At 41.3% G+C, this 27,956-nt stretch overlaps 1 protein-coding gene and 1 long non-coding RNA gene across 3 annotated transcripts in view; one reads left to right on the forward strand and one right to left on the reverse strand.

Moving 5' to 3' along the window:
* LOC138740377 (SH2 domain-containing protein 1A-like) overlaps positions 1–27,956 on the forward strand; it is an 89,719-nt gene that overhangs the window by 17,617 nt on the left and 44,146 nt on the right. The gene's annotated exons all lie outside the window — the stretch shown is intronic.
* Positions 272–16,019, reverse strand: LOC138741665 (uncharacterized). 2 transcript variants are annotated; one of them, XR_011343646.1, is made up of 4 exons: positions 15,971–16,019; positions 15,365–15,437; positions 15,085–15,197; positions 272–422 (listed from the first exon to the last, which is right to left on the reverse strand). It is a non-coding gene; the product is annotated as an uncharacterized lncRNA (long non-coding RNA). The 2 variants fall into 2 exon arrangements; XR_011343645.1 differs by lacking the exon at positions 272–422 and having other exon boundaries at positions 15,028–15,197.

Consider the following 27,956-nt stretch of genomic DNA (forward strand, 5'->3'; position numbering starts at 1 on the left):
GTCACCCCTGTTTAAGCATAATATATTAGTTTTAGATCTAACTATTTCCCCTTTCATCTGAATGAGAAATTCAATCATACTATGTTTGCACGATGACGCTGCAGAATTTCATGACTTGTTCACGATAATAAATTCTGTTTCTGGATTCAGTTTCTTTCAGGAGTTTATTTTTTTTAAACTCTGGATCCTAGCATCTACAGTTTCTTGTTTCTCCACACAACTATTCCACTGCACATTCTCTTCAAAAAATGACCACAGAACATAGAAATTGCAGAACAGGCCCAGAATACTGTGCAAACTCATAGAAAACAACTCAACAAACCACTTCCATGGGAATTCTCTGTTCCTTTTTCTCTGTTCTCTCACTGTAGTTTTAATGTATTCACCAATTCAGTCATTTTAGACCCACCACTTGTTCGAAACTAGATAGACAAATATATATTACAAAAACACAGTACTGAAGCAAAAGCTCATTAACTAGACAGCAAAGGAAATTGGTAAATTATTGAACATGTTGTGACGGATGCCAAAGAAAAGACTGACTATTGTGACAGCATATATAGATATGTTTTTGGGAGATAAATTGGGAAAGGTTTGTGTTACAAGATCAAACCATCAACCACAAAGAAGGCATATCACACAGGGATAAAGATGAACAATTTCTTTATTAACAAACATTCACCTTCAAACTTTAATTCAAAATCCCCCCCCCCCTTTATAACAATGCTCATTGGTTACTATGCAAATTTCTATAACAATGCAACACTAATAAATTCCCCAGCCTAAATATAGCACATGTAATTAAAGTCTTATATTTCCAACCAGCCCACAGAAAAACTTAGACACAAAACACACAAGTCTCACAGAACTTCAATCTCAACTGAAGCAAAGATCATAAACAAAATTGTTTGTTTGGTAAACTGAAGCCAAAAGATCTTTGAAAGAGAGCACAAAATTCGAAGTTGACTTGTGTTGCTTGCAGAGAGAGGAACAATTGGCTTGGTCTGGATCCTTCTGGCTGCCTTCAGAATGTTCATCCCTTTTTGAAATCCCAACATTCTAAACTGTCTTCCAGACAATGACTTATGTTTTGGGTCTTCTTCCACTCCACAGCACCCCCAGTGGTGGTTTATCATCCAAGTCTAGAAATTTTTAGATAATTTTCTGCACATGCTCAGTCTGTCTCCCACTCTCAGCAGTCTACCTTCACCTTGGCTCTCTAAGGCAAACTGTCACTTTTCAACACAAAACCACACAACACATAAGCCAATACACAACAATGAACTCTATAACATTTGTTAGAGTAGGTCACATACAAACACTTTAAAACAGATCTTAGTTGAAATACTGGAGCTCTGCTCATGCTAGACATATTGGCTCCACAGCTTTTGCAAGAGCTTTGAAGAGTGTTCAACAGACTTCACTAATGGATCGTTGTTTACAAATGGCAACAGATGAAAGATCTTGTTGGAGTTGCAGAATGCCTGGAAGAGAACTTGTTCTAAGAGGGTCCTGTGGTTTTGCAAGCAGAGAGAGTCAAACAGGCTTTCTCTCTTAGAGAGAAAGAGAGAGACACACACACACACACACACACACACACACACACACACACACACACACACACACACACACACACACACACACACACACACACAGATTACTTCTAGAGTGCTACAGCTAGCAACAGCAGCTGGGACTGGAACAGGACAAGGTGGTAAGCATGTGGAAAACCCCATTTGGAAGACAGGTTGTGAGTTCTTAATACAGCCTGGTCAAAGCCCTTGTAGTTCATGCAAGAGGAGAGGACTGGCTGTCTAATTTTTCACTTGGAATAAGGGAAACAAAAAGGAACTCTGTGGTGACCTGAAAGAAAGAAGTTATCATCTGGAGAACCCTGAGGGGGCACATTTTGTCAGCAAGACACTTTATGGCTGATGGAAGTACATTAGTTGTGGATGTCCTGGAACAACCAATCTCTCTCTGAAAGCCAACAAGAACCTTCCTGAGCAGTAACCGTTTACCTTTCAAGCACCTAAGCCTGGTGAACTTTATAAATGTTAAATTCTGTGCACAGAATAAGAATTGCCTGCAATTAGTGAACTTGGAGGAATGAAAAGTGAGATTGGACTGTGAATCAAAGAAATTTTATGAATTTACACACACATTACATACACATGTGCTTAGAATTAGAAGGGGGTTAAGTTAGGTTGGTTAAGTTCAGTTAAAGTTTGATTCTGTTTTCATGTTTAAAGACAATTAAAAGCAACTTTTGTTTAAGTAACCATTTGTTTTGGTGAATATCTATGGCTGCTGGGTCTTGGGGTCCTTTGGGCTCATAACACAATTCCTATTATGTTTTACAATGTCACAAAATTACCATAGAAAAGACAGCCTGTTCCTAAGATTCAACCTAATGAAACAAAAACAATGAACATATAGTTTTCATTTCAGTTGTGGCCATTGTAACATTTATAAGAAGCAGTTTTTCAAAAGTAACTTTAATTATTTAACTGAGCATGCAAGATTTATGGGTTGTGTTCCAGTTTTTGTGAAGCCAAGCAGATTTTGATGTTCTAACCCAACTTTGTTTTTATTTTGGATAAGATGAAATTATTGTGGTGCTGTTTTAATACAGGAAATCAAAGTTGCTAAGTCAATAGCATTTCTGCTTGTGTAATATTGACACCTAAGTTTTACTACAATTTATCTAACATTTCTTGCAAGCAGTAAGTGGCATTGTGGAAATGTGTGTTCCCAACAAAAAGGGGTGATGAAACTCTTCAGAAAGATTTCGAACAGATGCTGGGTTGAGGGAATTGAAGCCTGAGAGGTAGCTGGTATTTGCTGAGTGGGAGTAAGGTGCATGTTTTTAGCCAGCTTGAAACAGCAGGTATATTGACAGGAAGGACTGATTGCTGAAGTTGAAAGTGAGTACCTGCTGCCAGTATTAAGAAGACCAACTAAGTGGTGGTAATGTAATGGAAAACAGACAACAATTTAAAAACACATTTGTAATGCTGAAAAATCTATAGTTAAAAGAGAGAAGATTTCAAATGCTCAGCTATTCAGATAACATCTATGGACAGAGAAACAGAAATAACATTTCAGGTCAATGATCCTTTGACTAGTCACTATGCCTGATTTGAAAGTTTGCGGTGAAGAAGTCTCTGACAAACTATCACCAATTTATGACTTGCACAACCAAGGAGCCAATGTACTTGACCACTGCTACACCACCATGAAGAACGTCTACCGAGCCATCCCATGCTTGCACTTTGGCATGTCTGATCACCTGGCTGTTCTTCTACTCCCGGCGAACAAGCAGAGACTAAGGACTACAGCACCAGTGGCAAAGATGGTGAAAATATGGTCAAGGGAGGCAGAGGAGTGTCTACAGGACTGCTTTGAATGGGCAGACTGGACCATATACCAGGACATCGTCAAACCTGAATGAAGATGCCATGACTGTCACTGACTTCATCAGGACCTGCATGATGAGTGTGACCTTACTTGCACGAACAGTGAGTCGCGAACCAAAAACCATGGATGAATCAAAAGATCACAACCTGCTGAGGACAAGATTGATGGCATTTAAGACTGGTGATCCAGATCTCTACACAAGTCCAGGTACAACCTACGGTAAGCTATCTTAGCAGCAATGAGGCAAATTCCAACTGAATAGATCAGATACCCACTAGATATGGCAGGGCTTGTAGGCTATTAGATCAAACAGTAGGCTATTTGCATCCTACAAGGTGAAACCTAACATCATATATGGCTGTGATGCTTCACTACATGATGAGTTGAATACCTTTTATGCTCACTTTGAAAAGGAGAATTCAATGGTACGAATGAGAATCCCTGTAGAAGCTAGCAATGCTATGATACCTGTCTCTGAGGCCAACATCAAACATCTTTCATGATGGTGAACCCACGCAAGGCATCAGGCCCTGATGGCGTACCTAATAACTAGCTGTAGTGTTCATGGATATTTGAATCTCTCATTGATGCAGCAGGAGGTTCCCACTTCCTGGAAAAGGGTATTTATCATACAGGTGCCCAAGAGTGAGCTGTTTCAATGACTATCACATCTACTGAGATAAAATGCTTTGAGAGTTTGTGCATGTCCAGAATTAATTGCTATCTAAATAAAGTCCTGGACTCACTGCAAGTCACCTAATACCATAATTGCCCCACAGCAGATGTAATCTCACTAGCTCGTGTGACAGATTATGATGAGTTTGTATTACATATAGATATGTTTTGGGGAGATTAATTTGGGCAGGGTTTTTAGTGTAGGTCACATTGCAAACACTTCAGAACAGATCTCATTTAAAATACTGAAGCTCTTAAGCCAGATAGGGTGGCTCCTGGGGGCCTCTGCCAAAACTTTGAGGAGTGCCCAAGAGACTACTAATGGATTGTTGTTTTGAAAGGAAACAGATGAAGAAGATTGTAGGAGTAGTTTGAAGCCTCAGGCTGTCTGGGACTGCAGCTTGCTGCTCTAGGAGGGTCACGTGGTTTTTGCAAGCAGGGAGGGTGTGAAACAGGGTTTTCTCTGAGAGAGAGGGAGATCAGTTCAGCAGTACTACAGTCAGCAGCAACAGCTGGGACTAGAACAGGACAAGCTGGAAAGCTTGAGGAAAAACCCCATTTTTAAGACGGGTTGTGAGTGCTTAGTTCAGCCTGGTGAAAGCCCTTGTAGTCCATACAAGAGGAGTGGACTGGCTGCCTAACGTTTCACTTGAAATGAGAAAAACAGAAAAGGAACTCTGTGGTGACCTGAAAGAAAGAGGTTATCATCTGGAGAACCCTGATGGGGCAAGTTTCTTCAGCAAGACACTGATGTGGCTGATTAAAAGGGATCAGTTTGTGAGCAACAAATCTCTCTCTGAAAACTGACAAGAACCTTCCTGAGTGATAACCATTTACCTTTCAAGCACCAAAGCCTGGTGAACTTCATAAATGTTAAATTCTGTGCACAGTCTAAGAATTGCCTGCAGCCAGTGAATTTGGAGGAATGAGAAGTGAGATAGAACTGTGAATCAAAGAACTTTTATGAACTTACATACACACTACATACATGTGCACTTAGAATGAGAAGGGGGTTAAGTCAATAGTGATGTTAAAGTATAACCACATAACCATATAACCACTTACAGCACAGAACAGGCCAGTTCGGCCCTTCTAGTCCATGCCGTAACAAATCCCCACCCTCCTAGTCCCACTGACCAGCACCCGGCCCATACCCCTCCAGTCCTCTCCTCTCCATGTAAGTATGATCCTTGTTTTCATGTGTAAAGATAATTAAAAGCAACTTTTGTTTAAGTAACCATTTGCCTTGGTGAATATCTATTGCTGCTGGGTTTTGGGGTCCTCTGGGCTTGTTACACTTTCTACTGATCCCTGGATCCTAGAAATAGCAACACGTAAATCAGGCTACTATTCATCGGTTACACTCAGCTTTCAATGCTACTCAGTACTGGTCAGCAAGCCTCAAAACCTAGGCTTCTGCATCTCCCTCTGCAACTGAATTTTTAACTTCCTCTTCAGAAGGCCACAATCAGTGTGCATTGGTAACAAGGTCACTGACAATCAACACACCCATGAATGTGTGGCTAGGCACATTTCAAATGCCTTCTCCAAATTTGCCAATGACACCACGGTCGTTGGCAGAATCAAAGATGGCAATGAGGAAGTGTATAGGAGTGAGACAAATCAAATAGTTGAGTGGTGTCACAACAACAAAATTGTACTCAATGTTAGCAATACTAAGGAACTGATTGTGGAATTCAGGAAGGGGAAGCCAGGAGAAAATAAACCAGTCCTCATTGAGGGGTCAGCAGTGGAATGAGTAAGGAACTTCAAATTTTTGGGTGTCAACATCTCCGAAGGTCTATCCTGGGGCCTTGATGTCAAGCCAATCGCAAAGAAGGCTCGCCAGTTGTTATACTTCCTGAGGAGTTTGAGGAGATTTGATATGTCACCAAAGACTCTTGGAAATTTAAGGTGGAGCCCATTCTGACTGATTGCATTACTGTCTGGTGTGGAGGTGCCAATGCACAGGATAGCAAAAGGCCACAGAGAGTCGCAATTCAGCCAGCACCATGAAGGACATCTACAAGAGGCAGTGTCTCAAGAAAGTAGCATCTATCATCAAGGACCCGCACCACCAGGCAATGCCCTCTTCTCATTGCTTTCTCAGGGAGAAGATTCAGGAGCCTGAAGGTGAACACCCAACGGTAAAAAAAAACAGCTTCTTCCCCTCTGCCATCAGATTTATGAATGGACAATGAACCACATACATAACCTTACTTTTTCTCCTCTTTTGTACCAATTCACTTATTTAAAAATTATTAGGAATATTTGTACTGTAATATGCTGCCTCACAACAATGAATTTCATGAAACATGTTCATTACAATACCTTCTGATTCTGATAGTATTTTGTGTTTTGAGAGCAGGATTACCAGAGGATGGAACTTCCAGTGATGGAGGCATCTTAACATCAAACAATCTGACTTTCTCTTGTCATTCTGAGATTTATTTCCATTTCAATTACACAGTCTGTTTGGTATCAGTTTGTCAATTTTGAAGGTTTCCCCCCTTGAGGGTTCCTTTGGATCAACAACTTTTGTGACAATAAATTTAAATTTTGAAGTAGTAATCTCGTCCTTTGTAAAGGATGCCACTAATTCTAAATATTTCCTTGAGCCTTGTTCTGAAAGCCCTTTCCAGGACTCGGAAAACAATTTCACTAATAAATCAAAGTAGAAACAAAAAAGTGCTGGAGAAACTCAGCAGGTCCTTGTAGCATCCAGAGAAGGTGAAAATATATAACCAATTTTTAAAACCAAAATTAGACTTCATTCACAATAATTTATTTACAAAAGGAAAACCATTCAAAGTCTTTTCCTACCCTTAGTTTCCTATCTATAAATTTTCATTCACTGCTCATTGTTACATTCATTTTTATTTACACTATTGTGGCACTTTGTTATTACTCCCCCATCTCCTGTTTGTTATGAACTAATAAAATCTTATTAGTACCAACAAAGGAACAGCAATGGAAAATTCACCAGACAGTGGTCAATTCACAATAATTTTTTTATTATACTATTAATAACATAACATTTCTTACTTTACTCTAACTTACACACGCACACACAGAGTGGGGGGGTGTGTGTGTGTGTGAGATTAAATCCTGAACTATTACAGTTTAAGCTTGATTCTGAAAAAGTCAATTTTAAAGTCCAGTTTCAAACATCTTGTTGAAGTTGAGGATCTTTCAAAATTGTGGTTCAGAAGAAATTAAGAAGCAAGAGAGAAGCATCAGATTTCTTTAAATTGTTGCTCAAAAGCAATAATGAAGTATTTTGAAATATCAAATCACCAGACTTCTTTTAAATTCACTAATTTCTTTTGTAGAGTAATTTTCAAAACAATGTTCCTTCACATGAACAAAATTAATCAGTCCTCCATATGAGTGGTTTTCCACACATTTCCTCCTATTTTCCTTAGGAGGTATGGAATCTGTATCTTTCACTATTCTTTGGCTTGGCTTCGCGGACGAAGATTTATAGAGGGGGTAAATGTCCACGTCAGCTGCAGGCTCGTTTGTGGCTGACAAGTCCGATGCGGGACAGGCAGACACGGTTGCAGCGGTTGCAGGGGAAAATTGGTGGGTTGGGTGTTGGGTTTTTCCTCCTTTGCCTTTTGTCAGTGAGGTGGGCTCTGCGGTCTTCTTCAAAGGAGGTTGCTGCCCGCCGAACTGTGAGGCGCCAAGATGCACGGTTTGAGGCGTTATCAGCCCACTGGCGATGGTCAATGGGGCAGACACCAAGAGATTTCTTTAGGCAGTCCTTGTACCTTTTCTTTGGTGCACCTCTGTCACAGTGGCCAGTGGAGAGCTCGCCATATAACACGATCTTGGGAAGGCGATTGTCCTCCATTCTGGAGACGTGACCCACCCAGCGCAGCTGGATCTTCAGTAGCGTGGACTCGATGCTGTCGACCTCTGCCATCTCGAGTACTTTGACGTTAGGGATGAAAGCGCTCCAATGAATCTTGAGGATGGAGCAGAGACAACGCTGGTGGAAGCGTTCTAGGAGCCGTAGGTGGTGCCGGTAGAGGACCCATGATTCGGAGCCGAACAGGAGTGTGGGTATGACAACGGCTCTGTATACGCTTATCTTTGTGAGGTTTTTCAGTTGGTTGTTTTTCCACACTCTTTTGTGTAGTCTTCCAAAGGCACTATTTGCCTTGGCGAGTCTGTCGTCTATCTTGTTGTCGATCCTTGCATCTGATGAAATGGTGCAGCTGAGATAGGTAAACTGGTTGACCGTTTTGAGTTTTGTGTGCCCGATGGAGATGTGGGGGGGCTGGTAGTCATGGAGGGGAGCTGGCTGATGGAGGACCTCAGTTTTCTTCAGGCTGACTTCCAGGCCAAATATTTTGGCAGTTTCCGCAAAACAGGACGTCAAGCGCTGAAGAGCTGGCTCTGAATGGGCAACTAAAGCGGCATCGTCTGCAAAGAGTAGTTCACGGACAAGTTTTTCTTGAGTCTTGGTGTGAGCTTGCAGGCGCCTCAGATTGAAGAGACTGCCATCCGTGCGGTACCGGATGTAAACAGCGTCTTCATTGTTGAGGTCTTTCATGGCTTGGTTCAGCATCATGCTGAGGAAGATTGAAAAGAGGGTTGGTGCGAGAACACAGCCTTGCTTCACGCCGTTGTTAATGGAGAAGGGTTCAGAGAGCTCATTGCTGTATCTGACCCGACCTTGTTGGTTTTCGTGCAGTTGGATAACCATGTTGAGGAACTTTGGGGGGCATCCGATGCGCTCTAGTATTTGACAAAGCCCTTTACTGCTCACGGTGTCGAAGGCTTTGGTGAGGTCAACAAAGGTGATGTAGAGTCCTTTGTTTTGTTCTCTGCACTTTTCTTGGAGCTGTCTGAGGGCAAAGACCATGTCAGTAGTTCCTCTGTTTGCGTGAAAGCCACACTGTGATTCTGGGAGAATATTCTCGGCGACACTAGGTATTATTCTATTTAGGAGAATCCTAGTGAAGATTTTGCCTGCAATGGAGAGCAGCGTGATTCCCCTGTAGTTTGAGCAGTCTGATTTCTCGCCTTTGTTTTTGTACAGGGTGATGATGGTGGCATCACGAAGGTCCTGAGGCAGTTTTCCTTGGTCCCAACAAAGCTTGAAAAACTCATGCAGTTTGACATGCAGAGTTTTGCCGCCAGCCTTCCAGACCTCTGGGGGGGATTCCATCCATACCTGCTGCTTTGCCACTTTTCAGTTGTTCGATTGCCTTATATGTCTCATCCTGGGTGAGGACCTCATCCAGCTCTAGCCTTAGGGGCTGTTGAGGGAGCTGGAGCAGGGCGGAATCTTGGACTGAGCGGTTGGCACTGAAAAGAGATTGGAAGTTTTCTGACCATCGGTTGAGGATGGAGATCTTGTCGCTGAGGAGGACTTTGCCGTCTGAGCTGCGCAGCGGGCTTTGGACTTGGGGTGAGGGGCCGTACACAGCCTTTAGAGCCTCGTAGAAACCCCTGAAGTTGCCAATGTCCGCGCTGAGCTGGGTTCGTTTGGCGAGGCTATAATTTTAAAGTATTAACCAAAAGTGACCGTTCCTCTGGACACAAATGAGGCTGACTCTCTTATAAGTGTGGCTATTTTCTTTGACAATACCACTGGGTGTTCCTTCTTTTTAATAAGAAGAACACTGATCCTTTTCAAAGGATTTTGAAACTTCTCTTGACAGAGAAAGCAATCCTGTATTCACGGGAGGCAGGGTTTCTTCCAACTTGTTTCAAAATATCCCTCTCTCTTCCAGATATATATTTCTCTAAAATTATGTGACACAACATCACGACTGTTTCTGTTTCATTTCTGTCCAAAATACAAGTTTCCACTTCATATCCACAAAAACTTCTGACCTCATCTCTGTTTAGGTGGTAATGACTCTGGAAAGTCTACACAGGTCATTCAAATGGTACTTGAGCTTTGAAAGAGCTGTCGGCATAATGCTGAATGTACACAAAAATGCTTTTTAAGAACCACACATAGTTCTTGAGTTTCAATTAAGAACACTTCAGTTCCATTATGGCTCTGTTTTTTCATACGCTGTGACTCCAAAACTGAACTTTCTCTCTTAGTGCAATGGTGTATCTTGAAATGTGCTGTGACCCTGAATCCAGTCCATAAACTTACTCTACTAAGAAATATATATTTTATAACTAAAGAGTTTAACTTTAAAGATTAACACAAATATGTTACATGTTTGAGAAGCTTTCTCTTGCTCTCAGCCCCTCAATGCCCGGTAAGGGAAGGACTCTTGCTTTGGCTGCCCCAAGCCTCAGTGCGTCCCTCAGCACATAATCCTGCAGTCTGTAATATGCCAGTCAGCAGCACTTCTACACTGATATTTCCGTGGGCTGAAAGCCCAAAAGGTTTTGGGCAGGCTAAATGCATCTTTCACCAATTTGATGGTATTCCAGCAGTTCTGGATGTCTGAATCTGTGTTCATTCCCTGGAACAGCCCAAAAATCAGCAAGACCTCTGTCACACTGCTGCTGGGGATGAACCATGGCAAGGACCCTCCCATCCTTCTCTACATACTCTTAGTGAATCTGGTGGGGGGGCTGTCTCCACCCCACACCAGTAATCTCAGGCACAACAGTAAAGATATATAACCATCATTTCAGGCTTGAGCCTTCAAAGAGTATGCGGGCACATGAATAAAAGGACTGGGAGAGAAGGGAAGAAAGAGCAGGGAGAGTGGACAGACATTGGACATGGATAGAAGAACTGAAGAGGAAAGGTGAGAATTGATTGGGGGGGGGAGGGGGGTAGCTCTGAATGGGAGTCGTCAGTGTTAATGCATTCTAGTTGGAGAGTGCCTTGATGGAATATAAGATGTTTTTCCTCCAATTTGTAAGTTGGTCTCATTCTGGCAGTGCATGAGACGATGGACCGACATGACAGCTTGGGAATGGGGTGGGGAATTGAAATTGGTTGCCAGTGGGAGATCCCTGCTACTGCAGAGGACAGTGTGAATCTGCTGAATGAAGCAATCCAGTCCCTTTGAAGTAGATTTGATGTTAATGCCATCTGGTTGGAGGGTGCACAGATGGTTGATGTTATGCTATCAGGTTGTAGGATGCCTGGACAGTCTCCCTTATCTCAGTCCCTCTCATCCCAACTCCATCCCTATTTCCTCTTTCTTCTATCTCGGTGATTCTCTCATTCCCTTTCCCTTTGTCTTCTTTCCTTCAGCTCTGCATTCACAGCCACCACAAACCCCAATCAATTCTCACCCTACCTTGAAGAAGGGGTCAGGACCGAAACATTGGTTATACGGTATATCGTTACTTGCTACAGATACTCTGAGACCTGTTAGTTTCTTCTGCAATCACAGTGTATGCAGACTTTTGTGTTTTGCTCTACCAATAATCATTCGATCTCATTTAAAGGCAGTAACACTCATTATCACCTCATTAGTGTACCTTATGTTCTCTTATTGTGCTGTGTGAGTTCATTATGTGGAGAAACATAAAAACTGCAGATGCTGGAGTTTTGAGCAAGCAATGAACTGCTAGAACAACTCAACAGGTCAGACATCATCCACAGGTGGAAATTTCCCATCAATATTTTAGCTCGAGGTCCTTTGTCAAAAATAAGGAAAAAAGGTGAAATGACAGATAACAGGGCACGGGGGGGTGGGGGGTGTAGGGGGAAGAAGCTAGAATAGAACAGAAAGTGTGAAAAGTGGGGGAGGGTAGCAGAAGTAAGAAGACGAAAATCTGTAGGCACTATGGTTGAAGTAAAAGCAAAGCTGGAGGAACTCAGCAGGTCAAACTGTGTCCTTTATCTATCACAGGTAAAAATACATAACCAATGTTTTGGGCTTAAGCCTATTTTCATGAATAGGCATCCTAAATGTCTTTAAAAAAAAGTGATTTCCCCTCTCCTACCATCAACTCAGCCCTCAACTGCATATCCTCCATTACCCTCCTATCTGCCCTGGCACACTCTGTGCCCACACGCAACAAGGTCAGGGTTCCCCTTGTCCCCTTCTACCACCCCATCAGTCTTCGCATCCATCATTTCTGCCATCCACTAAGTGATCGTGACATACTTTCCCATCTCCTCCCCTCTCCTCCTTCCACAAGGACCACTCCCACCATGACTCCCTCATCCACTCCTCCCTTCTCACAATCACCCCCTTGGCTCCTACCTCTGTGACCGTAGGAGCTGCTGCACCTGTGCTTACAGCTACCCCCTCACCACTATTTGAGACCCCAAACAGTCCTTCCAAGTGAAGCAAAACTTCACTTGTAAATCCACAGGGGTCATATGCATTCAGTGCTCCCATTGTGGTCTCATCTTCATTGGAAAGACTGGACACAGACTGGAAGATCACTTCGTTGAGCACTTCTGCTCTCTCCACTGCAATAATGGGGATCTCTCAGTGGCTACCCATTTCCATTCCCTGCTCCATGCAGCACTCCTAACACCGATATTTCCGTGGGCTGAAAGCCCAAAAGGTTTTGGGCAGGCTAAATGCATCTTTCACCAATTTGATGGTATTCCAGCAGTTCTGGATGTCTGAATCTGTGTTCATTCCCTGGAACAGCCCAAAAATCAGCAAGACCTCTGTCACACTGCTGCTGGGGATGAATCATGGCAAGGACCCTCCCATCCATCTCTACATACTCTTAGTGAATCTGGTGGGGGGTTGTCTCCACCCCACACCAGTAATCTCAGGCTGTGTCTGTGGTCTCATGCACTGCCAGACTGAGACCACCTACAAATTGGAGGAAAACACCTCATATTCTGACTGGGCACCCTCCAACCAGATTGCATTAATATCAACCTCTGGTATCCAATAGCTGCACCCCCCCCCCCCCCCATGCTTTCCTTGTCCCTCAACTCTGCATTTACAGAGCCAAACACACCCTCCCCCAATCAATTCTCTCCTGTTCTCCTTTCCATATCATATTAACACTTTTTTTCTATTGGTCTGTACTCCTTCGCCTACCCTGGTTTTCCTTCTCCCTAGCCTTTTAATTCAGGCACCTGGTTTCTTTTTACTCATTATAGACACCATTTTCCTTATTCTAATATATAATAATTTCAAAGTATCATCTTCCAAAGCGTGAGCTGCAATATTCTGATTTTTGATCTCTTTAATCCAACATATCTAACTCTGTGGCTGTTACTTTATGTAGCTTTAATTCATTGATTAAACAGATAAACATTTTGCATTGCATCGCATTAAGACTTTCAAGACAATGAATAACAAAGTATTTACTTTATGATAAAGATATATAGACATACTCAAACTTCAGAGATACATAAAGGTATTTAAAGAGACAAAATCTTAGAGACAAAATTCAAAGAAAAATTTCTTGTGCTCACGTTTCCTTCACATCTTGAAAAATAATGAGCAAGTCTTAGTGGGTACAAACAATAGTTCTCTTAAAGAGAGGCACAAAATTAACTAAGAATCAAAAAACAGAAGGTTTTAACCTTTACCTTCATACCTTGAAGAAGGGCTCAGGCCTGAAACATTATTATCTTTACCTCCTATCGAATGTTACAGCACAGTTCTGGTCCTTTGGCCGCCGATATATATTTCTACCAAAAGTGTTAAACCCTTTCTACCTCAAACTTCTATAACAACTCTTTGTCTTTATATAAAAGAAATAATATACATACCCCTGATGTCTCCCCTAAACTTTCCTCCCTTCCTTTTGTAGAGATATCTCCTGGTGTTAGCTATTCCTGCCCTGGGAAAAAGGTGCTGGCTGTCCACCTGATGATTGCCTCTCAGAATCTTATAGAGCTTTATTAAGTGTCCCCTTATCCTTCTTCACTCCAAAGAGAAAAGCCCAAGCTCTGCTAACCTTGCCTCATAAACACTTATTTTCCAATCCAGGCAACATCCTGGTAAATTTCCTCTGCACCGTCTCTACAGCTTCCACATCCTTCCTATAATGAGGTGACCACTGAACACAATACTCTTAAGCCCTCTGGTTTGACTTTCCAAAATGCTTCATCTCACACTTCTCTGGATTGAACTACATCTGCCACTTTTCTGCTCAACTCTGCATCCTGTTTATATCCTTTTGTGCAGTAATTTATGACAGCTTTTAGCATTATCCACAACTCCTCCAACCTTCATATTATCCACAAACTTACTGACCCATCCTTCTGCTTCTTCATCCAGGTCATTTATAAATCATAAAGAGCAAGGGTCCCAGTACAGATCCCTGCAGAACTCCACTAGCTACTGACCTCAAGGCAGAATAGTTTCAATCCACTACTACTCTCTGTTTTTCGACATGCAAGATGGTTTTTAATCCATGATCATGGATCCCATGAGTCATGACTTTCTGAATGAGTCTCTCAAAGGGGACCTTCTTAAATGCCTTGCTAAAATCCATACAAATCACATCTACCCTACCTTCATCAATTTCTTTCGCTATCTCTTTTTAAAAAAAACTCAATTAGGCTCATGAGATTCAACATTCCCTTCACATAGCCATGCTGATTATCCTTGAGTAGACTGGACTTCTCCAAATGCTCATAAATCCTATCCTAAGAATCCTCTCCAATAGTTTGCAGACCACTGACATAAGATTCTCTGGTCTATAATTTTCAGGATTCTCCCTATCACCTTTTTAGACAAGGGGACTATATTTTCATTTCAAATGCTGAGTTCCTCCAGCATTTCTGTGTTTTTTTTTCTTAAAGCTCTTGCTGGAGGTGGTTGAAACATCAAAAGCATCATACGAAAAAGAATGCTTCATCAGAAACCACGATTTTTGTACCAGGTTTTGATGCCTTCTTCCTCAGTCTACCATAGTCTTTACTTGCACAATGCTGATTTGATTTTGATAGATACTAGATAGACCGTCCCAATCAAATAGCATGAATTTTCATGCAAAAATAAGTTTTGCTATTGAGTCATACTAGTTGAACAGATAAGCGTCAAAGGAAATTTATCTTGGGAACCATTTATTTCACGGGCATCTCATTGTTGCAATTATCTAAAAAACTCTTGAACTCACTTCTGAAGAAGGGCTCAGGCTCCAAACATTGACTGCCTTTTTTTCCCGTGGCTGCTGTGAGGCCCGCTGATGTTTCTGCAGCTCTTGATCCAAGCATCTTCTTGTTGACCTGACTAAGAAACCAGGGTGCATAGAATATATTACTATTTGGCATTTTAATTCTTTTAGTTACTTTTATATAACTACTGTTAATTTTGGAAAAAAAAGTTTGTGTTTTTCCATAGTCAACATCAATGAGGTAAAGATAGTTGAATCAATATAGTTTCTCAACGTTACTTGCCATCAGATATGTATAATACCAGTTTACTGCTTCTTTGAAGATATTGATGGGGTAATTGGTGACAGGTGCCAATCTATTTGCATGGATGAAAAGAGAGATTTCATTAAATTAAAAAGACCCCACAGAAGTGTATGAATCTGCACACCATGGAAAGTTTTAATTGCCTTTCATTTTTTAGACATTTTTTACATCTAGTTCAAACATTCACAGCTCATTGATTCTCTTTTCCTGACATCTAATTAGTAGTTGGCAAAATATTGCCCTCTCTCTAATTCCTCTTTAGTTCTGACTATATGACGATTATTGATTTTTAAAAAAAAAAGTAATTCTGCCTGTTCAGTATATGTTTGAGAAACGGAGGCCTTTGAGCACAGCTAAGTCATTAAATACCATGAAACGAACTATGCAGTGACTGGAAATCTTGCATGAAGCAAATCAAGTAGAAAAATCAGAAAGCATGATTAAATACATATTGTGGTGCAAAGGTTCACAAAATGCATGTTTAAAAAAAAAAACCAGCCTAATTTTCCAAGTCTTTCTATTGTATAATCCAATGAATTTTTGAATGATTTATTGACTTCCATTATGAATTTATTTTTAACCCACCTGTTTTGACATCAGAAAAAGTAATTCTACCTCTCTGACAGGAAGGCCATGGAGAAATATTTTGATGGGATTGTGACATCATCGCTTAACTGTAACCGGGCTCAATCATCCTTAAGGCAGCCAAGTTAGCAATACTCCCACATTGTCTACAAGGGTAAAGATGCAGACATTGTTGGAGTACAGTACGAAACAGGCAATATTGAATGAGCCCTTCTTGATATGTATTCTTCTCTCATGATTTCAGTCAAAAATAAAATTGACTGACTTGCATATCTGTTGTTTATTGTACAAACAAAAAGAGCAGTGGGTAAACAATGGTTGCTTTCATTCCTGCCACACTCCAGATATTTGCAATGCTCTGAAATAGACAGATTTATTGTCACCTGCTCGGAGATATGGTAAAAAGCTTAGCTTTGAATGCTATCCAGACATTGCAAAACAGTGGTTGTTATCTGGTTGAGAGACTGTGACCAGTGGGGATGCCATGGAGCTTGGTGTTAGGAACCAAAATGCTCACTATCTATAACAAAGATGTGAATGAGGATAAAATGATGAAACATGTAGATGATGGCATGGAATGTGAGCTGAATGCAGAGACAGGGTCAATGGACATAAATGAGAGAATATATTTTGGAAGAATCAGTGGCAGATTAGCCATTAAGATGAGCAGGCTGAAGCCTAAGGGCCTGGAGGGTAAGAGGGCCTGAACCCCTAGGCTTTTAGCCTGCTCAGTAAAGGGTGGCCTGGTCTTGGTTTATCAGTTCACATTGCGCGGGTGAAGCCGGAGACGGTGGAGTGTGGGCCAGAGTCGGTGTCATGCCATTGATGGGGTGACACATGCAATGGTTTTTGGGAGCTGGCGAGAGCGCAGTGGCGCCTTGAAGATTTGTGGTGTGTCTGCAATCCTCCTCCTTCCTGCCAGAGACGTTAAAAATCTAATAGTTTGGTGGCAAGTTGGAGGATGATTAAGGGGTTGGGATTGAATTAAAACAGCTCACCCAGATCGATTGGAAGCAGTTAAGTAATTAGTGGCACTCTGATGGGGCTGGTGGGCACCGCTGGGCCTGGGAGATTGACTGAGAGACCACCAGAGTGCCTCGAAGTGTCTCCAGGCACTTTGGGTGAGCTGCTTTAATTCAACCCCAACTCACCAATCCTCCTCCATCTTCCCACCAAACTATTAGATTTTTAACATCCATTTCGGTTGGAGAGACATTAAAAATCTAATAGTTTGGTGAAGGATTGGGGATGGAAGATGAGGTTGAATCCTGCATGTAATCTCCAATATGCTAGATAACTTCATTACAAGGGAGAGTTTATGAGCACCACCCCCCCCCCCCCCCCCCACCCTCCACGATGAGCAGCATATAACCCAGGCCAGCCCTCTGATTTAAGGTAATTGGCATCCAAATCACAAAGATCCACTAAGGATTTTATTTACCTCATGAGTCATTGCGATCCACACTGCAATGGGCAGTCCACCATTGCTCAATGCATCACTCAGACGTCACTGGTGGAAGATAGAATCCCCTATCCCTGGGGATGCTTTGTGATGAGTGTGAAAGGACACAGAGAACTGGATAACAGTGGACCAGCGCGAAAGGCAAAAACAGGTTCCTTAACTGGTTCACTGAACAGCCAATCTACTGGTTAGCTAGTGTAAAAAAGGGTTTTTGTGGTAATCTCAGAGATGGTCATTGAGTCTGTGTGACAGAGCAATCTGGGGAATGGAGAGAGCTGTGCAGCTAAACAAACACAAGGGATGACAACAGCTTCCAGCACATCCAACAGGAGACAATCGGAGAGATTTCTGGATCCGTAAGATCTACCAGCATGTGGAGCATCTCCTGCTAGTCCCCAGCAGGGGCTGGTACCCACCAGGAGGTCAGGATGTCATCCTGAGCTCCACATCTCACCACTGAGCAGTTGGTTACCTGTTCCTGCCCTGTCTACCCACACCAGAATTCATCATTGCCTCTTGTGGCATATTACACCATGAACCATGTAACCATTTCATTAATATGGGACAAAAAAGAATCTCAGCATCATATGCGATATCATGCATGCTCTGTCTCAAAAAATTTGGACGAGTCCACTCTCAACCAGATTTCTGGCAGAGTATTAGCAAGGACGTGGCTCCACACCAACTTCCTAACACTCTGACCCTGACAGCAACACATTTCGTTCTGCATTATGCTATATTCAACCCTTTTACGTAATGATTTCATTGCCATTCTCAGTTCCAGGAGCACATGCTGAATGCTGAGCAGGGCTTCCATGTTGCTCACCTTTATCTGTGTTGAAAGTGATCTGCCAGCTATTTGCCTATTCTTCAGGTCTATTTATGTCCTCTAGTTAAGTTTGCAATTTTACTTTGTACTGATTATTCCCCATAACCTCTGCACTGCCATCTTCCCTCCTTCCCACAACACTGCAAACTCCAATTTGGTGTTATCTGCAATGTTTAGAAATTTTTCTCTTGACTCCAAAGTGTAAATGGTTAATATAAATTGTGAATACTTTCAGTGCAGCACTGATGCTTGTGGAGCACCAGGATACACCCTCTTCCATTGTGAATAGCTACACTTTGTTCCCTCTACAGTTAGCAATACAATCCTTGCCTCTGCATTTTCGGAACTCATTCATTAGTAGGATGCCTCATCAAAGGCCTTTTGAAAATCTGCAATAGTGCTACATTAATTGTTATTGTCTACTCTTCTTTGTCACCACTTCAAAACTTTTAATAAAGTCAATCAAGCAGGACTTTGCTTCATGAAATCCTTTGATGTTTAATTTCCCTGTTTTTCGTGCCCAGATATTCTTCTATTCTCTTCTTTAGAAGGGATTTCATAAATTTTCATATCTAGAAGTCACTAGATATTAAAAGGACAAAGAGCATAAGGGCACTTTATCTGAATGCCCGCAGTATTAGAAATAAGGTTAGTGAACTTGAGGCGCAAATCGGTACCCATGCCTATGATTTGGTAGCCATCAGGGAAACTTGACTACAAGGTGACTCTAAATGGGAATTAAACTTTCAAGGGTATCAGGTGGTGAAAAGAGATAGACAGGATGGTAAGGGAGGTGGAGTTGCACTCTTAATCAAAGATGAGCTCCAGGCAATAGTAAGGGATGATATAAGATCTAAAGAGCATAATGTTGAGTCCATTTGGGTAGAGATAAAGAATAACAAAGGGAAAAAAATTATTGGTGGGTGTTATCCATCGCCCACCAAATAACAATAGTTTAGTGGCACAGGAAATAAATAGAGAGATAAGTGAGGCATGTAATAATGATACGGCAGTCATCATGGGGGATTTTAACTTCCACATGGATTGGGAAAATCAAGTTGGTCGTCGGAGTCTGGAAGAGGACTTCATAGAATGCATCCGCGATAGCTTTCTTGAGCAGCATGTTAAGGAACCCACAAGAGAAAATGCTCTCCTGGATCTAGTGTTGTACAATGAGATAGGCAGAGTAAATGATGTAATAGTCAGAGACCATCTGGGAAATAGCGATCACAGTATGATCGAATTTCCCATTCAGATGGAAGGGGAAATAGTTAGATCTAAAACTAATATATTATGCTTAAACAGTGGGGACTACCATAGGATGAGGGAGAAATTGGGCAGAGTGGACTGGGAGCACAGGCTAATTGATGAAACAGTTGAGGAACAGTGGAAGATTTTCAAAGAAATATTTTGTAATGCTCAACAAAAAAATATTCCGGTCAGGAAAAAGGGCAGCAAGGGAGGGAAAAATCAACCGTGGTTACAAAGGAAATAAAGGAGAGTTTAAAATTGAAGGTGCAGGTGTACAAAGCTGCAAAGAGCAGTGGGAAACTGGAAGATTGGGATAATTTTAAGAGACAACAAGGGGTTACAAAGCGGGTGATAAGACATAGGAAAAAGGATTATGAAAGTAAATTGGCACAAAATATAAAAACAGAAAGCAAAAAAATTTATAAATCTATAAAACGGAAGAGGGGGGCCAGAGTTAACATAGGACCCTTGGAGGATGAGAAAGGAAAACTGGTAGCAAAAAATGAGGAAATGGCCGAGGCATTGAACAAATATTTTGTGTCAGTCTTCACGGTGGAAGACACGTCCAGCATGCTCAAGTGCGGAGGTAAGGATGTGAATGTTGGGGAGGGCCTTGATAAAATAGTTGTTACAAAGGAAGTAGTGATGGAGAAACTAATGGGACTAAAGCCAGACAAATGACCTGGTCCTGATGATATGCATTCAAGGGTTCTGAAGGAAATTGCAGAAGCTATAATTGATGCATTGGTGGTCATATACCAAAATTCCTTGGATTCTGGGCAGGTCCCGGCAGATTGGAAGACAGCAAATGTCACCGCATTTTTTAAGAAGATGTAGGCAGAAGACTGGAAATGATCGGCCAATTATATTGACGTCTGTAGTTGGAAAAATGCTTGAAGCCGTCGTTAAAGATGAAATGGTGAAACTTTTGGAACATAAAGGTTCAATCATACAGATGCAGCATGATTTTAGAAAGGGAAGATCTTGTTTGACAAACTTTGAGGATATAATGGGTGCGGTGGATAGAGGGGAACAGGTTGATGTTGTATATTTGGATTTCCAGAAAGCGTTTGATAAGGTGCCACACAAGAGACTTATCAGTAAGTTACAGGAAAGTGGAGTCCAGGAAAGTATATTGGCATGGATCTAAAATTGGTTGTCTGACAGGATGCAGAGAGTCTGATAAGTGGGAGTTTTTCAGGTTGGCAGAGAGTGGTAAGTGGGGTGCACAACTGTTCATCATTTACATTGATAACTTGGAGGAGGGGACAAAATGTGGTGTAGCCAAGTTTGTGGATGACACCAAATTGAGTGGAAGAGCAAATTATAATGAGGATGTGGAGAGTAGGCAGAGGGATAGAGTTAAGCTGGATGAGTGGGCAAAGGTCTGGCAGATGGAGTACAATGTTAGTCAGTGTGAGGTTATCCATTTTGACAAGAAAAATAAAAGAGCTGAATATTATTTAAAGGGTGAAAAACTACAGCATGCTGTTGTGCAGAGGGACTTGGGAGTGCTTGTGCATGAATCGCAAAAAGTTAGGTTGCAGGTGCAGCAGGTTATTAAGAAGGCAAATGGAATGTTGGCCTTCATCGCTAGAGGAATTGAATTCAGGAGTAGGGAGGTAATGTTGCAACTGTATAAGGTACTGGTGAGACTGCACCTGGAGTACTGTGTCCAGTTCTGGTCTCCATATTTGAGGAAGGATATACTGGCTTTGGAGATGGTCCAGAAGAGGTTTACTAGGTTGATCCCTGGGATGAAGGAGTTCACTTATGATGAAAGATTAAATCGTCGAGGATTGTATTCGTTCGAGTTCAGAAGAATGAGAGGAGATCTTATAGAAACATATAGGATTATGAAGGGTATGGACAGGATAGATGTAGGAAGGTTTTTTGAACTGGCCGGGGAAACTAAAATGAGAGGACACAGTCTCAGGATTCGGGGGAGTAGATTTAGGACAGAGATGAGGAAAAGTAGTTTTTCCCAGAGAGTAGTGAATATTTGGAATTCTCTATCCAGGGAAGTGGTTGAGGCTGCTTCATTAAACATATTTAAAATTCGGTTAGATAAATTTTTATATGATAGAGGAATTAGGGGATATGGGGAGAAGGCAGGTAGGTGGAGTTAGGTCATATATTAGATCAGTCATGATCGTATTGAATGGCGGAGCAGGCTCGATGGGCCATTTTTGGCCTACTCCTGTTCCTACTTCCTATGTTCCTATGTTCCAGTGCCAAGCTGACTGGTTAATAATTACCTGGATGTGTTCCATTCCTCATTACTAAGCTTAGGAATACATTAGTGATTTGCTAGTCCTCTTATGTTCCAATTCTTTCCAACAAATTCTTATATATTTGTGGTAATGCCTCTTTATCACTTCTTTTAAAATGAATTCGTGCAATAGCAGTTTCATCCTCCTAGAGTTTGGTTTGCTTATTCATTGTTGCCATCCCCTTTTTAGATTTCAAGTGTATTTGTCTCATTAGTTATTACATCATCCATAATGTTATCCATCTGTTCTACTCCCAACTAAATAATGAGATGAGATAATGATTTAACATTTCTATCATCTCCCTAATCATTCCATCTTTTCCTTAATGGCCCGATTTCAATCCAAACTTTCCTATTTGTTGGTGTATGTAAATGTGTAATTTAGGGTGAGAGGCCAAAGGTTTGGTCATCATAGTTCTTTAAGAAATTATGATGGGAGTGGTTGTGATGCTGGTGGGGCCAGGATGGAGAAGAAAGGACAGAAATAATGAGAATTTTCGAGATCATTCCAGTCTTGGAGCCACGACAATTGAAGGCATGACCACCAATTGTTGGAAAAGGAAATCAGAAACGCATAAGACACCTGCTGGAGAATTGCAGGACTGGAAGGGTTTAGAGGGACAGAAGGTCTGAGACCAGGGTTAAAAAAAATGAGAGAACTTTACCTCGAAGTCGCTTAACATCCGTTCATATATAATTCTGTGGTCCCATAATTATTCAGTTACTGCGAGCAAGTCCCCAGCAGTTTGGAGATAGTGATTGCTGGCCATAGGAACTGTATACTGTATATCCAAACTGATCTGACAGCTCCAGTCTCTCCCCACAGCCCTGTTTCAGTCCCCAGACTAATTCCACTACCTTATTCTCTCCCCACAGCCCTGTGTCGGTCCCCAGACTAATTCCACTACCCTGTTCTCTCCCCACAGCCCTGTGTCAGTACCCTGACTAATCCCACCTCCCCGCTCTCTGCCTACTGCCCTTGTCAGTCCCCACACTAATCCCTACTTGCAAATAGAAAGTTTACAGGTGCACTACCATATCCCATATAGCTTTGCTAAGTATATAATATGGTGTTCGCTTAACGTCCACATTGCATAACACCCAATTTCACAGGACGTTTCATGGACGTTAAACGGTGAATACTGTATGTGCTGGATCTACAGTCAGTGATGATCAGCACAAGGGCCTCGGGTGTTAAAGGTGTCCTGATCTAATTGGAGGTTTGGATTTGGAGCTCAGGTTGCCGATGAATCAAACATGAATCTGTGCGGCTGCAGAGGCTGTGGGAGCGCTGGAGGCAAATTCATGGACACTCGATTACTCTGAAGCGATTCGCTTTTGCTTGAACTGTAAAGAGCGCTGGGCAACACTAATGGCGGCTCTTTTGCCAAATCGCAGGTGAAAGTTAAAATATATCAGGTATGGTGCATTCTTAAGAGGAACCTTGAACCTTGACATGTGAAGAGTCTGTGGGATGATGTAAATTAGGTGACTTTGGTGAATTCAGGATTGACAGAATACAGTATGTACAAATTTGTCCAGAAGGGCATTGCAATATTAGGTAGATACAGGAATGAAAATGAGTTATTATACTATGGAAGTGGAACTAAATAGTCCTGTTGGCTGTCGCCATAAATAATCTCAGGCATTTAAAAGGGAGAGTGTGAAGTTGTTGGCTTGGGAGCAGAGTTTGTACCAAATATAAACCTATTGTCCTTAATTTCTGCAAGTTGACAGATAAATCTTCATCAATTGTAAGCAGTAAATTTGGTCAGGAGAGAAGCTGATGAAGTAATGATGGGAGTTCTAATACTAACAAAATTAGAAGACCGAATCAAGAACACATGGCTTCATTACTTTAAACTTGCCGAAGTTTCCAGGGCCTTGTGCTGGCCAGCAAAGATTCGAGATGAAATAAAACCCAATGAAATAGTAGAGGATGCACTTCCAGTAGGACATTAAAGATATATTTGCGAAACTAAGAGTAGAGTTCCTGTTTATCCCAGTGACTGCAAACATCTATCTTTTTCAAGCCCAGACTCTTTCATGACTGGTTGATATTGTCAAATATGCTGATATATGAGGACTCAATGGACATGGTTGAGTGGTTCCCAGAGAGGAGAACATCTTCTGGCAGAATGGCTCATTGCCAGTGCTCACTAACAACCACTTGGACTTGGCCTGGCTGGTAGTTAGAGTAACCCTCCCAGTCAGATCTTTCCTGTACAACCTGAACATCCCCCCACAATGCATATTGTCCCCAAGATAACTGCAGTGCAGTGGAGACAGTCACCCAACTCGCTAAGAGTGTGTGGAATCAGATGCAAGGATTCTTGCCATATCCAGTAGCTTTGTGACCGAAGACTCTGATTTGCAGACTTTTCCCAAGGATGTACACAGAGTCCGATATCCAGAACAGCTGGAAACCCATCAACTCAGTGAAAGACACTTTTTGGTCTGCTGAACCTTATTGGTCTTTCAGCACACAGAGATGTCAGTGTGGGTATACTGTCGACTGCCACATTCCAGAGCTGCAGGAGTATGTGCTGAGGGACTCACTGAAGCTTGGTGCAGACAAAGTGAAGGTGCCATGGGGAAGAACCACAGTCTAGAGTCCTTCCATTACCGAGCATTGAGGTGTTGAAACAGGGGAAGCACCTCAAACAACAGAGTGGGGTGGGGGGGGGGGGCGGGGTGGGGCAGCAGTAACGACAAGATGCCACAGTGATCCCAATGGTGTAAATCGAAATAAATGTAACAATGTACAGTGATGGAAATGTATGAATAGAAAACTAAAGGTGGGAAGAGAATTTTATGGATTATCTTTTGTGAAAAATTTATTGTGAATAAAGTTTATTTTTGATATAAAAATATTGTCAAGGCAAATGAGAAGTGCATTATGCAAGTTAATTGAACCTGACCAATTCCAACCAATGGTAATGGACTTCCAGCTGCATTTGCTTCCCCGATAATTCAAATGTTGCTCCAATAGTTACTGAATCACATCCAACTAAATTCAAATAAGTGCTGCAAAATATTTTATTAAAATTTTGAATGTTGTAATCTGATTGTGAACTGAGATTTGATTTGTACAGTTGTTCAAGAGAAGGAAGATTATACCTTATTCTTTTGTGTCATCTAATCAAGGAAAAACAGAAAAAAAAATGCATTTCAACCTACTTGCCAAACCACAGCATCCTGGTCTTGTTTATTAATATGTGTTTTCATTGAAGAACTTCTTGAACTGCAATACCTTGATTATTATAGATTCAGATTTTGGTCTCAAAATATTCTTTGAGGTAGCAGTGTTGCAGTTTTGGGATGTTTATGAGATGTGTGGGTGAAGTTCTGGAAGCCAACAAAATAGGTCAGCTTCTGGAGCCTTACATTTTACTCTGGGTTTTGGGAAGCAGCAGGCATGATCCAATTTGTATGGACACAATATCAAGGGCAGAATTCAGTCAAAATTACAGGTGGTCAGAAGGCATGGCAAATATAGAAAGGATGTTGTTAGGAGCACAGGGGCATACTTTCCCCAGTAAAGAAAGAAGAAACCTGTAGAATGTAGAACTTAGAATATTCCCGCCCAGTACAGGCTCTTCGGCCTTCAATGTGCTGTCTGATGTACTCCTACCAAAAAAAAGTATTAAACCCTTCCTACCTCGTAACCCTCTATTTTTCTTTCATCCATGTGCCTGAGAGTCTCTTAAATTCCCCCAAGGTTTTAACCTCCTCTATCATCCCTGGCAAGGCATTCCAGGCCCCCATTAATACTCTCTGCGTTTATTTAAAAAAAAAACCCTCTAAACTTTCCTTCCTTTACTTTGTAGAGATGTCCCCTGGTGCTTGCTATTTCTGCCTTGGGGAAAAAAGGTGCTGGCTATCCATCCATGCCTCTCAGAATCGTGTAGACTTCTATTAAGTCTCCTCTCATTCTTCTGCGCTCCAACGAGAAAACTCCTAACTTTGTGAACCTTGCCTCATAACACTTATTCTCCAATTCGGGCAACATCTTGGCAAATCTCCTCTGCACCCTCTCCATGGCTTCCACATCCTTCCTATAATGAGGTGACCAGAACTGAACACAATACTCTAAGTTCACACCAAAAAGACATAGTTTAGAGATGTAAGAATTATTTTTTTTTCTCAGCACACAGATTTCAGTTGGAATCAAATAGGTTTGGAATAGTGAATATATTTGCTCATTTAACCACACACTGTAGTTTTAACATCTGTCCCTTTTCACGGACTTTTATTGAAGGTGATTGTGAATTTTATCATTAATGTCTTACTTTGCTGAGAGGTGGCTGCAAGACATGAGAAGATTCTGGGAAGTATCTTAAACTATCTCCTCAGCCACGATGCTGCTTTTGTCACATTTAAATGCACATGTAAAATTATGAGACGAATCCAGTTTTTTTTCACTGAGTGGAATTGTGTGAGATTAATTTGCCCAAACCAGGAAATGCCTTTGTGGGCAGTTTTAATTGACATCAGAGATAATATGACTATAATTGCAAATTGTAAAGTGAATTGAAAGGCTTGAAGAATTCAAATGTAAAATTAAATAGAAAATGTTGAATATAAAGAATAGGAGCAGGAAATCAAGATTAATGTTTATATTGGGGTTGCTTAATGAGTCCTGAATAAAATCAGCTTTTTTAGGACCTGACAGTCGTCTTGTTGTAAGAATTAAATATTGAAAGAAGGAGGAAAAACAAGAAAGGCCACATTGAAAGTAACCTCGTGATCCAAATATGGCAGATTCAAAAACCAAATTACATTTATTGGATCTTTGCCATGGAGCTTTTCTTATTTCTATGATTAAATTCTCACTGGGTGAAACTTCAGAACCACAGCTGAATTTTACTGCTTATTTTACCATTTATTCCAAGCAGAACATGACATATCTTTCCTCAACACTTGTGTTTAGCCTCTTCAGAGAAGGTTAAGGGCAGACAGGTTAGTGTGGGAGTGGGAGAGAGATTAAAATGAGATGCAACAGGAAGCTCGAGATGGTTGTTGGAGATAGAGTGCAGATTACCAGTTTGAAAAATAAAAATGATTTATCTGGAAGATTTATAATACTGAGCTTGCTAACAGAGTAGATACTGAGAGGTTTGTTGCTCTCAGATTGTTGTATTTAGTGTGTCTGGAATTGAGGAGCATTATTTCAGGATAAGGGGTCACACACTGAATTCCTATTCTCTGTCTGGACTTTATTGCCAATATTCGTTCTACAATCAGCTCTTTAGTTTTGGTGACATTGTGTACAAGGTTGTTGTTGGTGCACCATTCAGCCAAGTTTTCAGTCTCCATCCTGTGCGCTGACTCATTCTCTTCCTTTATACAACCCACTACCGTGGTATCATTGGTAAATTTGTAGAGGGTGTTATTGTTTTACTGGTGTAAACTGAGTAGAGCAGAGGGCTAAGAATAGAGCCCTGTGGTGCTCCAGTACTGACGGAGATTGTGGAGGAGAATTTCTCACCAATCTTCACTGATTGTGGTGTGGAGGTGAGGAAATCTATGATCCATTTACACAGTGGAGTGTTCACTCCCAGGTCTTGGGGTCTTCACGGCCACCCAGAGCTATATCTATTAGATAATTTTATGGAAATAAGCAACAAATTGACCAAATATCAAATCTCATTTATAAAAATAGCACTGCGGTAGCAAAAAAATGTATCGCAATCACTTGGAAGTCCAACTCCCCTCTACTTATAGCACGATGGACTGCGGAAATGAACAGCTGAATACTAATTGGAAAAAAAAATCACATATAACTTAATATAACACTTCTGTATAGATTTGACAGCCATATCCAGATTACATAGGTGCCCAGATACAGGAACAAGAAGGAACAAAGGGTTATAAAAATAACTATTATACATACAAACAGTTTCCCCAATTGTACTTTCTGTACGTAAAATATATATAACCTCTAATGGTGAACGGATCTGTGTGTGCGGAGTGGAGGCGGGGGGTTGGTTGGAGGGAGGGTGGGTCTGTTTTTGTTTTTTGTTTGTTGTGTTGGTAAGAAAAAGTTTTATATATTGTATATTTAAAATGTTACTATGTATATATTTTTGAAAAAATCAAAAATAAAATATTTAAAAAAAAAACTCCCAGGTCTTGGAGTTTGCTGATCAGTGTCATACTATCCCTTACT

Source organism: Narcine bancroftii, chromosome 8 (assembly GCF_036971445.1).
Source record: "Narcine bancroftii isolate sNarBan1 chromosome 8, sNarBan1.hap1, whole genome shotgun sequence".
Taxonomy (NCBI): Eukaryota; Metazoa; Chordata; class Chondrichthyes; order Torpediniformes; family Narcinidae; genus Narcine; species Narcine bancroftii.